General features: G+C 41.7%; 1 protein-coding gene across 6 annotated transcripts in view; it reads right to left on the bottom strand.

The window, feature by feature from the left end:
* robo1 (roundabout guidance receptor 1) overlaps positions 1-14816 on the bottom strand; it is a 697225-nt gene that overhangs the window by 458471 nt on the left and 223938 nt on the right. For all 6 annotated transcript variants that reach the window (XM_087340339.1, XM_087340340.1, XM_087340336.1 and 3 more), the window contains one exon: positions 14635-14715. The gene's annotated coding sequence lies outside the window, so the exon portion shown is untranslated. The remainder of the gene's footprint in view (positions 1-14634; positions 14716-14816) is intronic.

The raw sequence follows: 14816 nt of genomic DNA on the forward strand, positions 1-14816 counted from the left end.
ACACGCCCCCCAGAACTAACCCAACACAAACCCTCCCGCTGTGAGAGGTAAATTTGCTATTTTCAATGAACTCTAACGGCAGTGCATTAGGGATGGCTGTTTCTTGGAGAGGACATGACGTCAGAACCACGGAAGGCCAACAAGAGAATGACCTTGCCGCTGATAGTCAAGTAAAATGTTTGTTCCTTTCTTGCTTGGTGTGATTAATGCATCACATACATTCGTCTGTGAATTATGAGGTAGCATCTGGCGTCATGAAAGTCAATTTTTTTGATATCAGAAATTTTGTATGTTCTCAAACATTTCCCAGACTTTTCTCTATCAAAGTCTCTCTGTCACAACGCTGAGTAAAAGACAGAAATTGTGCAGACATCGGATCATTTCTCAATATGGTGAGGAAGGCAAATTCTTAGGGCCGCCAATCGGACAGCAAAACCTGAGCGTAGCACATCGCAAAGCAAAAGACTTTTGTGTAGGAACCTCGGTTACACCAGCTTCTAACTAATCGAAGTCGCTTTTAACTGATTTGGGAGAAAAAAAAGTAGGATTTGAGGTTTTCACAGCGGTGAGTTTGAAGATTTCCGTCTTCTGGGTTGTTGCGCTGTGTAGTCTGGTCGATGTTTACCAACGTTTCAGAGGTCATACTGCCTCCATCATCAGAGTATGAAGACTTCTGTCTTCTGGGTTGTTGCGCTGTGTAGTCTGGTAGATGTTTACCAACGTTTCAGAGGTCATACTGCCTCCATCATCAGAGTATGAAGACTTCTGTCTTCTGGGTTGTTGCGCTGTGTAGTCTGGTCGATGTTTACCAACGTTTCACAGGTCATACTGCCTCCATCATCAGGGCGATGAGTATGAAGATTTCTGTCATCTGGGTTGTTGCGCTGTGTAGTCTGGTAGATGTTAACCAACGTTTCAGAGGTCATACTGCCTCCGTCATCAGGGCGATGAGTATGAAGATTTCTGTCTTCTGGGTTGTTGCGCTGTGTAGTCTGGTCGATGTTTACCAACGTTTCAGAGGTCATACTGCCTCCATCATCAGAGTATGAAGACTTCTGTCTTCTGGGTTGTTGCGCTGTGTAGTCTGGTAGATGTTTACCAACGTTTCAGAGGTCATACTGCCTCCATCATCAGAGTATGAAGACTTCTGTCTTCTGGGTTGTTGCGCTGTGTAGTCTGGTCGATGTTTACCAACGTTTCACAGGTCATACTGCCTCCATCATCAGGGCGATGAGTATGAAGATTTCTGTCATCTGGGTTGTTGCGCTGTGTAGTCTGGTAGATGTTAACCAACGTTTCAGAGGTCATACTGCCTCCGTCATCAGGGCGATGAGTATGAAGATTTCTGTCTTCTGGGTTGTTGCGCTGTGTAGTCTGGTCGATGTTTACCAACGTTTCAGAGGTCATACTGCCTCCATCATCAGAGTATGAAGACTTCTGTCTTCTGGGTTGTTGCGCTGTGTAGTCTGGTCGATGTTTACCAACGTTTCACAGGTCATACTGCCTCCATCATCAGGGCGATGAGTATGAAGATTTCTGTCATCTGGGTTGTTGCGCTGTGTAGTCTGGTAGATGTTAACCAACGTTTCAGAGGTCATACTGCCTCCGTCATCAGGGCGATGAGTATGAAGATTTCTGTCTTCTGGATTGTTGCGCTGTTTAGTCTGGTAGAAGTTTACCGAGTTTCAGAGGTCATACTGCCTCCGTCATCAGGGCGATGAGTATGAAGATTTCTGTCTTCTGGGTTGTTGCGCTGTGTAGTCTGGTAGAAGTTTACCGAGTTTCAGAGGTCATACTGCCTCCGTCATCAGGGCGATGAGTATGAAGATTTCTGTCTTCTGGGTTGTTGCGCTGTGTAGTCTGGTCGATGTTTACCAACGTTTCAGAGGTCATACTGCCTCTATCATCAGGGCGATGAGTATGAAGATTTCTGTCTTCTGGGTTGTTACGCTGTGTAGTCTGGTAGAAGTTTACCGAGTTTCAGAGGTCATACTGCCTCCGTCATCAGGGCGATGAGTATGAAGATTTCTGTCTTCTGGGTTGTTGCGCTGTGTAGTCTGGTAGAAGTTTACCGAGTTTCAGAGGTCATACTGCCTCCATCATCAGAGTATGAAGACTTCTGTCTTCTGGGTTGTTGCGCTGTGTAGTCTGGTCGATGTTTACCAACGTTTCACAGGTCATACTGCCTCCGTCATCAGGACGATGAGTATGAAGATTTCTGTCTTCTGGGTTGTTGCGCTGTGTAGTCTGGTCGATGTTTACCAACGTTTCAGAGGTCATACTGCCTCCGTCATCAGGGCGATGAGTATGAAGATTTCTGTCTTCTGGGTTGTTGCGCTGTGTAGTCTGGTAGAAGTTTACCGAGTTTCAGAGGTCATACTGCCTCCGTCATCAGGGCGATGAGTATGAAGATTTCTGTCTTCTGGGTTGTTGCGCTGTGTAGTCTGGTAGAAGTTTACCGAGTTTCAGAGGTCATACTGCCTCCGTCATCAGGACGCAACAACCCAGAAGATAGAAATCTTCAAAAGATAAACTATTTCCTGTGATTTTTCCCTCTAATGCAGACCTTCTGGGCGTGGTTGCGAAGAGAAAATTCCTTAACTGAAACTCGTGTTACTCCGTCTGGAAGCCTCTCTACCTGCTACCCGCGAGTTTTCCAGGAAATAGGTTTATTCGAGCCGAGGTGTTTAAAAATTCACGTCAATAAACATGTCTTTCGTTCTGAGAAGACAGTTCATTTTTATTATACGTTCCTCTGGAAGCTCATCAACTGAACAGCGAGAAACTGTTACAAGAAACATTTTGTCGGGCTACAGAACAAAGACGATATTGTGTACCCACACGATTAACTTAGCCTTTAAATAGAGCATTGTGGCTCGTATATAAGCAGCGGAGTTTTAAAACATCTCCGTACAAAAATAGCTCACTGCCTTCTTTAAAAAGTTGACAGTTATTCACTGGATCAAGAAATTCCTTGTTCTTTTCAGACTAGACGGTTCACAAACTTGAGACAGAGATTGAAGGTGTTGGAGGAACAAGTGTGAGGAAAAATTTGGAATTACAAGAGTTGAATGTAGAAAATTACATAAGTAGGATCTTCAGAACATGCTTGTTACTTGGTATTGTTGGGATCTTACATAATGTAAAACTTATAAGGGAAATAGAAAATGGGTTTAAAAGTTCTGATTGGAAAATAGTACAGAAAGTCACCGCTTGAGAGGGTAATATTCGCATGCATCTTTAAGAAATATGTCGAGAAGTCATGTTCTTGATTGAAATGGCCTAACTGACCGCTTTTTTGCTGGCATTAATAAACATTCGCTTTCCGAAGTGACAATCAGCTACATTCATGATAAATTACTGAAAACATGAATATGTTTAGTCAGAAATCTGCCCGTGTTAGCTACCCTGAGTGGCGTTCATACCATTTTAAAACTTCGCAACGTATTTAACTTTTTCCACGATTTTAAACTGCGATAATATTGATAACTTCATAATAAGTTAGATTTAACGGTAAGAGGCGACGAAGTGCCGACCTGAGAAACCACCCTTCATCAGCTGTCCGCCGTCTGATCATTTAACTCATTTTGTCTCCTCCATCCATCATCCCAGGATACGATATATAGTGGGTTCAAATGTCGAAATGTGTGATTCCAAATTTAAATTTCTTTGGAAATGTACAAGACAAATCTCGGCCGCGACATTGAGTCTATCGTGGTTGTCTTCAGTAAGCACTAGACATTGGGGGTTATAAAAAACAGAAATAAAATACCTAACAAGCATGAAGTGGTCCAGAGGGGACGACAGATGAATTTCCAAATATCATCTTGCGTTGTACCGTCTGGTAGAAATTTACAGACGTTTTCGAGGTGCTTGCTGTCTCTTCATCATCAGGGCTCCGATAGCAGCAGACAGATTCACCAAGCACCTCATAAACGTCGGCAAACTTGTACAGACTATACGATGTAACAACCCAGAAGACAATCATTATCACACTCGCTGATGTGAGAACCAAAAATCTTACCTAATTCATGCCTTCTATTTGCAGCTACATTCCAGGGCACCTTGAAATTCTTCATTATCTCTTTGACAACAAAATACTAGTTTTCTGGGTAGGAAAACATCTCTAAGAAAAATTTTAAACAAGCCGAGTTTAAGGTAGTCTTTGTGTGATGGATTTCCTAGAACAAGTGACTGGGTAATGTATCAGCAGATTTTTAATATCAGTTACTTTTAGATCTATTACAATTCAGGAATTCGTCCACAGTCTAGCATTCAGAGTAGGACATATCGATTCACGATGTGTCTAAAGCCACTCGGATGAAGTTAAGAAATATGAATTACATCCGGGTATCACAGATCGTCAAGTATCAACGTGTACACAACATAAAAATAAAACTCATTTTATTTTCTATGTAACTACAATTCCTCTGGACCGTTCTTGAAGAACAACACAAATAGACATTTTTAAGATGTAGTAAAAATTTTATTTTTCCGTTCTCCCTTGGCTGACATTCTTTTCTTATTGATTGTTTCTGCTAGTTTCCTTTCATCTAGGCCTCTACACGTACCGGTGCTACGACTCCTTCCCTGAAACATCTCAATATCCCCTTCATAACAATGCCCACACTTCGTTTGACTCTCCATAAAATCTGTAGTTACCTATTCAGTGCTTTGTATAAGCATCTTCCTTCTTCGGACAACAGCTCATTTTAAACTCGTACTAGTATCAAGCAATCATATTAAAATCTATTCCCTTCTTGGACAGTATTAGGCTATATCCGTCATCTAAGAGACTTACTAAAGACTCAAAAGTCCTGGAAAGGGAATTTTTGGATATTTCTGTTGGCTACCATGTCAATAACAGCTCTGGGCCCCTCCAAGTCCCTTATTAAATCAGCACTAAAACTCTTTCGTTGAGGTTAAAGACGACGAAAACGTGATCGTTTACTTTCCTCCCACAGGTTAACAGCCTATACTTGCATTCTGAAGGCACCGGTTCGAATTTCGGTCAAGTTAGTGGTTGCCATGATTGAGATGTTTCGTATTTATCTTCAGTCTCTCCAAGCGAACATCGATGCAGAACCTCACAACACGCCAAGACCATTTAATTCCAAATTTTCATTTACTATTCATGATAATCTATTTTCGAGATGCTACATCAGTAAAATCACCAGCTGAATGAGAGTCACTGATAAGCTATAAATGAATCTGTTTCTGTCAAGCTTAGCTGTCAGATTCACGTTCTTAACGTTTTGTGGTAAGACAGAAAGACGGCTTTACCCTCCGGTAAGCTGCGTTTTGCATGATGCCAGTACTAACAGTACCGCTTTGTATGGGTGTAAAACTTGGTCCCCTACATTAAGGGAAAAAGACAGTTTAAGAATACGGTGATTTGGACTGAAGAGGTTGAAGTCCATAATTTGTACTCTACACCAAATATTACAAAGACCAAGTCAAGTCGGATTAGGTGGCTGGGGAATGAGAGACAGGAAATACTTACAGAATTTTGATTAAAAATCTCACAGGGAAGGGATAACTTGGAAAACCTAAGAATACATAGGAGGATAATATTAAAATGGTTATTAGAGAAATAAGGTGGGATATTGCTAATTGGATTTATTTGGCTCGGGATAGGATATTACTTGAGAGCTCTTGTTACCACTGAAATGAACATGATAGTTCCACAGAAAAATAAAATTGTTTCGGGTTCAATAAAAGTGGGTTATTCCTTGACTGGCTGAACGACTGCCAGCTTCTCAAGGTGAACTTTGCATCATGGAGTTAGATTTTTATTTTGTTCTCGTTATGTAATTTTCGCCATTGCATTGTTAACTCATTCCGTGTTAAATCCATGCATTGTCTTCAGAACCCTTAGAACAATTCACAAAGTTTCTTATCCGTACACAACAGCGCATAGTTTAATGCATTTAGAAGACGAGAAGATAAGACTTTTGTTTCGACATGCTAGAAGTAGCTAGTTGTGTCTTTTCTTTGCTATTTTATCCCAAAGTTAAGACGCCCTCTTGTTTCATGTCCTATTTTATTCAACTGAGTTAAGGGGGTCTATAGGGGTTGGGGGGTTGGAACAATGCGCCCCAATCACATCTGCCAGGTCCACGTGATACTCTTGATGAACAAATGACCTGTCAAGGCCACACGGCACTCCTGCGCCGAGTATCTGCTTCGAGTCCTGTCCACAACAGGATGACATGCTTTCCAAACAGCCTTCAGCGGTCAGACCATTGTAATTCTGTCTCGAATTATCGATTAATCCTGGAAATACAAAGCCGTGTCACTAACCACTAATGAATAAGTTACAAGTGATTCTATTTATAGGCCATTTGATGTATCAAGCAACGCTGGAAGAGACAATGCTGTCAGTGAACGGTCTGGGATTCGAACCTGGCAAGTCAGGCCTATTAAATCTGATCCATGATGCTTGTATCTACAGGTGGTGTGAGAATCATAAAGCCATTAATCACCAATATTTAAACCTACGTTTTGTAAATAAACAAAATAAAAAATTAGGTCTCTAAAATAGGTTTCCTCTGGTGTTTCATAAACAATTGGTTTGGTTCACTCAACTGGTTGGGTTATATAGAATTGGTTTAATCATAAAGTGCCTATACACGAATTTTAATGGTAAACAAGGTTACCATTTTAAAGGAAAATTAAAATTCTACATTTATATGTTTTTATTAATGTTTCGACATGGAGGACATTTTATAATCTCTAGTGTGAAGAAATATATGAAATCTGTCTAGTATGCTAGCTAACTGCGTGAATGTGAGATTGGATTTCAGGTAGAAAGAGGCTTTATCAAACATTTGCGTCTTCTTACTGTTAATCCCAGCACTGACACCGGCAAAGCCGTTATCATCATGACATTAAATTAAAATTAATGATGCTGGGGCAGTGTCACGTAGCGTGATGACGTTTACACAAATTTTAATAAAAATGTCAGCTGGTTTAAGAGTTATTAGTGGTGGCAAACCACACAATAACATAACGTATGTATCTAACCTTATACGAACAGGGAAGTATCCTAAAGCTGAGAAAACAAGGCGTAGTTCCTGCACGATCCGTTTATGGAAAGAACCTGTTTATGTTAGTCACAGAAAACTTCATAAAACCCAGCTAATATACGTTACCTCATGTCTTGAAGAAACAAACTTTAATTCTACCAGACCGGCGCCTGTCAACAAAATAACATAATAAAGAAATTCGGATGTGTCTGTGAACATGACGTGCCGACAAAGCGATTATGCATTTCTTACTACTGCGCAGTCTCTGTTTTCAGACTTATAATTCCCTGAAATTGTCGAATGTAGATGTATTACATTTTGTGGATCTTTGAAATATAAATACATCTTGAAAAAAATTCTGCATAAATTGTGATAATGAGGAGGCCTCTTGTAATGTCCGTCTGTTCGTCCTCGTGATGACAAGAACGAAGATGGTCCTCGAAACGTTGGTGTTTCCTCCATGAAACTAACTTACACGCTCGCCTTAAGCGTGTTAGCCCGGCTAACACTCCATGCACTGGAACAGAGCAGAACCGACGAGCCTAGTTGAAGGTTACAGAATAATTATGTCTCGAAGTGTCTTATTAGCACTGACAGTTCGCAGTAAAACGAAAATAGTTCAGGCCTCAGTTCGCAAATCATCTTTAACTATAAAGTGTAACGACATTCCTTTAACGGGTAATACATTTTGTAATTCCCTTGTTGTAAATTTCGTAAGTTTCCTAACGACATTTTATCAACTGCAAAGTTTAGGTGGGGTTCAGTGGGTTTACAGAATGTTTATGTCAGGTGAACAAAAGAGGAAAAAGTGGTTGTGGTCTATTTAAAGGTAAACCAATCAGATTGAAGAAACTTACGTACTCTGTCGGAAAGACCCGGAAACCCCTCGATACATATCGAACAAACGATCAGCGAAACAGTCATATTCCTGAGGTATATGGCTCGAATTTCTACTCTGTCACTACTCTGACTATGGTCTCCCGTGGTTATCTTCAGTCTCTCCAGACGACTGCTGGATCATTACTTTCATTGAATTTTTTCGCCATTCATATGCAATAATATTGCCATCTTATTCGACGCCACGCACTTAAATATATTCTTGATGAGAACACTACTCCCCTCTGATAGGCCCTTAAAAGGGCCTACTCTCTTCTCTACCGAGCAATCTCCCCGTCTAACGCCTGCTTCGAGGCTCCAGGTGGCCCGGAAATTTTCTCCACATTCCATGTCCCTCACTGACCCACTCCCTCAGCCTTCCCCTCCCTTATTTTATTTAGTGTTCTGTCTGACGACAGGTCCATATGAACAGGTTCCTTCCATCCTTTTCTCGGACTGGGACCTGTTCATATACGTTCTTGGCAGATGATCCAGAAGTGGTTTGCCATTGCCTTCTTCTGTGTGTGAATGGAGTAATTGTTGGGATGCCACGGAGAAACGGTGGAAGCCCCCGGAGGAAAACTCCGTGTTGCCTAGACCACGGCCTTGCCCAACACAAGTTATAAATTCGGGCACCGCCGGGAATCGAACCCGAGACCCCAGGATTACAAGGCCAGCGTTCTAACCGCTAGACCACATCATCTTATTATTATTTAGTGTTCTGTCTGATGACAGGTCCATATGAACAGGATCCTTCCATCCTTTTCTCGGACTGGGACCTGTTCATATACGTTCTTGGCAGATGATCCAGAAGTGGTTTGCCATTGCCTTCTTCTGTGTGTGAATGGAGTAATTGTTGGGATGCCACGGAGAAACCGGGGAAGCCCCCGGAGGAAAACTCCGTGTTGCCTAGACCACGGCCTTGCCCAACACAAGTTATAAATTCGGGCACCGCCGGGAATCGAACCCGAGACCCCAGGATTACAAGGCCAGCGTTCTAACCGCTAGACCAAATCATCTTAATATTATTTAGTATTTTGTCTGACGACAGGTCCATATGAACAGAATCCTTCCATCCTTTTCTCGGACTGGGACCTGTTCATATACGTTCTTGGCAGATGATCCAGAAGTGGTTTGCCATTGCCTTCTTCTGTGTGTGAATGGAGTAATTGTTATGATGCCACGGAGAAACCGGGGAAGCCCCCGGAGGAAAACTCCGTGTTGCCTAGACCACGGCCTTGCCCAACACAAGTTATAAATTCGGGCACCGCCGGGAATCGAACCCGAGACCCCAGGATTACAAGGCCAGCGTTCTGACCGTTAGACCACCCTCCCTTAACCCCATATAAATCCCTCCATTTACTAACGTCATCATCTCAGCCCTGAAGATGGAAACAATGTGTTTCTTTGAAACGCTGAGGCACAGAAAGCCAGAGTGGTAAATGGAAATCACGTGGCCGAGATTCGAACATAGAACGTACAAAGTAGAAGCTGGGACCCTCATAGCTGAGGATGCTTAAAACGTTGTTGGATTAAAAGTTATAGAACGCTCTGAGTGACGACGGCTGAATTAAGTTCCTGTTACTTTGTTACCATGTGCTAATGCTTGTCTTACTCCGTCGCTGTTGGGGAAGGGGGCGCCTTTCAATTAGCATTATCCTATTTCCTCCGGAGCGCGGAGTGAGATATTCTCTATATATCTTATGCTCACAGAGCTTCCTCTACCTTACAATGGAATTTCGCCTCGTCTTTATTAAGTCATATCATCCATCAGGTAAACATCGGCCCGGCTTCAATTAATTCCGGAAACAAATCAAATATTCCAACTCTTTGGTCTTTATAAATCTATGCTTTATGAGATAGTAAATTAAATTCTGCGAGTATTCTAGAGAGATTAATTATCAGAGGTTCAAAGAACGGTTAAATATTCTAACATTCCTGGAAGTCAGGAAAGATAAACTTATTATGCATAAACTTAATGAAAGGCTGAGTAATTATAATGTTCCCCGTACAGTGGCTCTGTCAGCAGTTCAGCGAAACTATTCACATCTTTGTGTTCGAGAGAAGAAGTAGCTACAGATAAGATCCATGTACAAAAATTGTTTCAGATGTTCAAAAAATTCCTCGTTCTTTAGAACTCGAAGGCTCAGGAAACTTAGTACAAAAAATAGTCCGCCATTCGTTTCTATCCTCAGTCACTTCTATTCATTTCGTATCGTGCTGTATTGAAGTGTTTGTTATTAACACAATACCTGCACATAGGACCATTCTTTCTTAATATGCATAACAATTAAGTTCCCGGAATGCCCCCGTATTTGTCGCGTCGAGTACCGAGCAATGACCAAGCAGTGACGTGTTACGATGTGTCTGCATTGCGTCTTGTGTGTTGATAAAACAAATAAGACAGTAGTATCGAAGCTATGTCAGAGTTACATAAATGATCATCGCACTGATGATGGAGGCATCAAGGACTTCTGAAACGAAGATCTCTGTCTTCTGAGTTGTTGCGCTGTGTAGTCTGGTCGATGTTTACCAACGTTTCGGAGGTCATACTGCTTCCATCATCAGGGCGATGAGTATAAAGATTTCTGTCTTCTGGGTTGTTGCGCTGTGTAGTCTGGTCGATGTTAACCAACGTTTCAGAGATTATACTGCCTCCATCTTCAAGGCGATGAGTATGAAGATTTGTGTCTTCTGGGTTGTTGCGCTGTGTAGTCTGGTCGATGTTAACCAACGTTTCAGAGGTCATACTGCCTCCATCTTCAAGGCGATGAGTATGAAGATTTCTGTCTTCTGGGTTGTTGCGCTGTGTAGTCTGGTCGATGTTAACCAACGTTTCAGAGGTCATACTGCCTCCATCATCAGGGCGATGAGTATGAAGATTTCTGTCTTCTGGGTTGTTACGCTGTGTAGTCTGGTCGATGTTTATCAACGTTTCAGAGGTCATACTGCCTCCATCATCAGGGCGATGAGTATGAAGATTTCTGTCTTCTGGGTTGTTGCGCTGTGTAGTCTGGTCGATGTTTACCAACGTTTCAGAGGTCATACTGCCTCCATCATCAGGGCGATGAGTATGAAGATTTCTGTCTTCAGGGTTGTTGCGCTGTGTAGTCTGGTCGATGTTTACCAACGTTTCAGAGGTCATACTGCCTCCATCATCAGGGCGATGAGTATGAAGATTTCTGTCTTCTGGGTTGTTGCGCTGTGTAGTCTGGTCGATGTTTACCAACGTTTCAGAGGTCATACTGCCTCCATCATCAGGGCGATGAGTATGAAGATTTCTGTCTTCAGGGTTGTTGCGCTGTGTAGTCTGGTCGATGTTTATCAACGTTTCAGAGGTCATACTGCCTCCATCATCAGGGCGATGAGTATGAAGATTTCTGTCTTCAGGGTTGTTGCGCTGTGTAGTCTGGTCGATGTTTACCAACGTTTCAGAGGTCATACTGCCTCCATCATCAGGGCGATGAGTATGAAGATTTCTGTCTTCAGGGTTGTTGCGCTGTGTAGTCCGGTCGATGTTTACGAACGTTTCAGAGGTCATACTGCCTCCATCATCAGGGCGATGAGTATGAAGATTTCTGTCTTCAGGGTTGTTGCGCTGTGTAGTCCGGTCGATGTTTACCAACGTTTCAGAGGTCATACTGCCTCCATCATCAGGGCGATGAGTATGAAGATTTCTGTCTTCAGGGTTGTTGCGCTGTGTAGTCCGGTCGATGTTTACCAACGTTTCAGAGGTCATACTGCCTCCATCATCAGGGCGATGAGTATGAAGATTTCTGTCTTCTGGGTTGTTGCGCTGTGTAGTCTGGTCGATGTTTACCAACGTTTCAGAGGTCATACTGCCTCCGTCATCAGGGCCCTGATGCTGATACGAAAAAGTCGAGTATCTTCGATTAACCGAAGGTCGAATAATCGGGACTCCACTGTACTGCTTGCGTTTATGTTCGAAACACCTGCAGTACTGTTGACAATTGAGTGATGCAAAGGAACATACGTTAGACCTAAACATCCGGTAAGCTGAGGGCGATCCGTTACTTGGGGTTGAGACGAGATGCTGTGTTCCATCTAGTCTGCGTTGCTGGTACAAGTAAACTGTCTCTGTTTTTACCACCAGGGGGGAACCACATTACAGCGTTCGCCAGAATAGAAGTTGAACATTATTACTGATGTTCTAAACATTATCATTATTATTATTGTCCTCTTATAAAATTAAGAATTACTTTGTCGAAACTATGGAGGAGAATATCATTTCTGTTCTTAGAGTAAGCTTATCTTTACATAATTGCTAGCTCAGACGATAACATGGCTGAATTAAATAATTATATATTCAAGAAGTCTAGTACATGAGATCTGAGGTTCTCACGGTGGTGAGTAAGAGAATGGCTGTGATCTGGGTTGTTGCGAAGTGAAATCTAGTAGAAGTCTAACATTTTTTTATTAAATCCAGGTTTGTTAATTTGATACTGAGATCCAATGAGTTTAAACCCAATGACCAGTATTGCTATTAAGTAACTCCATGGAGCAGAGTCCTATAAGAGTAGCTAATAGTCGTTTAGGTTGTCAAGAAAGGTCCCGTTATTCATACAACTCGAAGGTCCATTATCATGCCCATAAAGACACGCCTGGTATGTCCCAGATGAATCCAGACTAAATATTATCATGCTATTTTCTTAATGTTAATTTTAATACTAACCTCAAATCTCGCCTGGAATAATATGCGAATTTATAACTTTTCCCACGCATGTTACGTGCCAGCAAATCAGGCCTGCTTTATTTGAACACCTTATAATTATTTTTGTAGACAAGTGATGAAGTTCCTCGTTATGTAATTTTCTCCATTATCTTTCTCTATAATCCCTCACATTCAAATAATCTCTTCAGCATTGTGTTCTCAAACTTCTTAAATACGTTGTTCTGTGAAGTTAAATACCAAATTTCACACCCACACAACACGATATGTGTAAACAACAGATTTTTACATTTAAATCTTTAAGTTTCAGACGGCGTACTGGAAAAGAAATTATTCTGAACTGAATAGTAAAAAATTTTCTCCGAACGTAATGTGTTTTTAATTTATTTCCTTAAGACCAGCGTTCGATTCCCGGCTCGGTTCTTGATTCCATCCACCCTCCTGTCCAATAGGCATCCTTAATATATTTCTAGTGGTAAACAGCTGAAGGGTGAGGACCACGGTCCATTCCAAAGAACCTTTTTTGTCGTCATGCGTTGGGAAGAAACTGAAAAGAGCTGGAACGAGTTTCGAACCAATGACCTCTAAAATACAAACCGCACTAAACGTTGGTATTTTGAGTGCTGACATGTGACCTCCCCCCCAAAAACAAGATAATCATTCAGGTTACAAATCTAATGGACCTACACAAAAATGATTTCTGAAACTGATGTTTTTGAGCCTGAGTGAAGTCGTTGCGTAGATGCGTAATAAGGCTAGATCATGTCTCTCTAGAGGCTAATCCGTTCCTATAGCAACGAGCTTGTAATCCTGAGACGCCATGCAATTGACCGTATGAACTATCGTAGTGGACATCTTACACAACGTAACAGAGTATCTGTGTCAAGTTCAGCTTACATACCTTAGTTTAGTTACCAGAGACAGGTTCCATTACAATACCCTTACAAAATGGAATCTGCATCCATTTTTATTAATAAATCTCAGACCATTAGTTTTGTCAGCTGCTCCTGCTGGAATTCAAACACTCGATAATATCGATCGACAATAATTATTACACAACTAACTAACTAACTAGATGGCTTACCGAACCCGAAGGTTCATCACCGAATTAACCAAAGCCCTCCACCGGACCCTGTCCTGGGCCAGCAAAATCCAGTCTCCCTCGACTCCTATCTCCCATAGATCCCGCCTGACATTATCCTCCCATCTACGTCTAGGTCTCCCCAACGGTCTCTTCCCTTCAGGTTTCCCAACCAGTACCCGGTGCACACCTCTTGTCCCATCCATGCGCGCTACATGTCCCGCCCATCTCATTCTTCTCCACTTAATCACCCTGACAATATTGGGGGAGGAGTACAGATTTTTAAGCTCATCATTATGCAGTTTTCTCCACGCCCCATTATCTTCTCTCCTAGGCCCAAATATCCTCCTCAACACCCGATTCTCAAACACCTGCAATTTTTGTTCCTCCCTTAGAGTGAGAGACCATGTTTCGCATCCATACAAAACAACAGGCAAAATTATTGTTTTGTATACTTTAATTTTCAGGTTCTTAGAAATCAGACGGGAAGACAAAATAGTTTGAACTGAGAAGTAGCAAGCATTTCCAGAATTTAATCTCCTCCTAATTTCCTCATGAGTATCATTTTGATTTGTTATTACACAACTGCACACAGAAATTCTTTGTTTTGAAGAGTAGCGTAAAAGTTGTGTTATAAAATTTCGAAGCCGAGCTGTCTACTTCAGCAGGGTCGATGTTGATTCTTAACTCGATTTTGAGGCAGCTGATCATTCGAAATGATCTTAGAGCAAAGGTTTAATTCACCGCGAGAACTTCCAAATTCACCACAACACAACCAACTTGAAGTTTCCCAGATTAATTTGATATCACCAGGGAGAATATACGCGAAAAGTGTGTTAATGTCTTACCTGTAATTAAACGTGGAGTAGTAATCGAGTGTTTTTTAAAGGCCAGGGAACAGATGGTAGCTTATTCTAATCTAGCATGAAGAGCTAAGTAATGATCAACAATTTACTTACCTTTTACACTGAAGCGTTTTCATATAAGGGGAAGAGACCGCTAGAAGTCTTCTGCCCTTTGGGGTTCAAATCTCTTTCTTCCTGTAATCAAAGATTTTTCTTATGAATCAGAGCAATATTTTTAGTCTGACCATATTTTTATTTTCAAGAGGTCTGCACCGGGTATTGGTCGGGAAGCCTGA

Source organism: Zootermopsis nevadensis, unplaced genomic scaffold (assembly GCF_977971745.1).
Source record: "Zootermopsis nevadensis isolate Lab colony 2312 unplaced genomic scaffold, Znev_1.0 Znev_ptg000061l, whole genome shotgun sequence".
NCBI classification, from domain to species: domain Eukaryota; kingdom Metazoa; phylum Arthropoda; class Insecta; order Blattodea; family Termopsidae; genus Zootermopsis; species Zootermopsis nevadensis.